The sequence below is a fragment of the Chelon labrosus genome (genome assembly GCF_963514085.1).
Source record: "Chelon labrosus genome assembly, chromosome: 3".
Classification (NCBI taxonomy): domain Eukaryota; kingdom Metazoa; phylum Chordata; class Actinopteri; order Mugiliformes; family Mugilidae; genus Chelon; species Chelon labrosus.
Window position 1 is genome coordinate 24318844 of NC_140339.1, and position 605 is coordinate 24319448.

A 605-nucleotide genomic window follows, 5' to 3' on the forward strand; every position below is an offset into this window, starting at 1 on the left:
CTCCAGTGAGTAATAGTTCAAAAAAGCCCCAAAGTGTATGGGTTTTGTGATTGATTTTCAGCAACAGTCTTTTACTCATTCAGTGTTACCTTACCTAAGACCTCTCACCTTGCTGTCTGGATAGCCTTTGATAATGTATGTTATGTATTCTGCTCTCATGCTGTTTGATTGTAACGTAGGTCCATTGACTTTCCCACGTTTCCCTTGCGATTATTATTACAGGCAAAACTAACTAAAGTAAAGCAGTTGTAGAGTTGAGAGAATTTGGGGATTATTAAAACTATATCCACTAGCGGGCGCGCTGGTATTGTGAATTAATGGTTTAGGAACTCGATCCATGCACACCAGTGCTGCATGAACATGTATTATCATCATTCATAGGAGTGTGGTTCTATAATTACACAAGGAATCTTATGTCCTCTGGAAACAACAAGAATCTTATTGGCACTGAATATTTATCTCCCTCGGGCTCGCTTTGAAGTGTAAAGTGAATTAAGCGAGGCTGTCGCAAAGTGTCGTAAAGTACTTGAGGGCCGGCGGGGAAATGGCGCCCCCACTCGGCGCATAGAGCAACGACTGTGTTGTAGCAATAGCGAGCCAGCCAC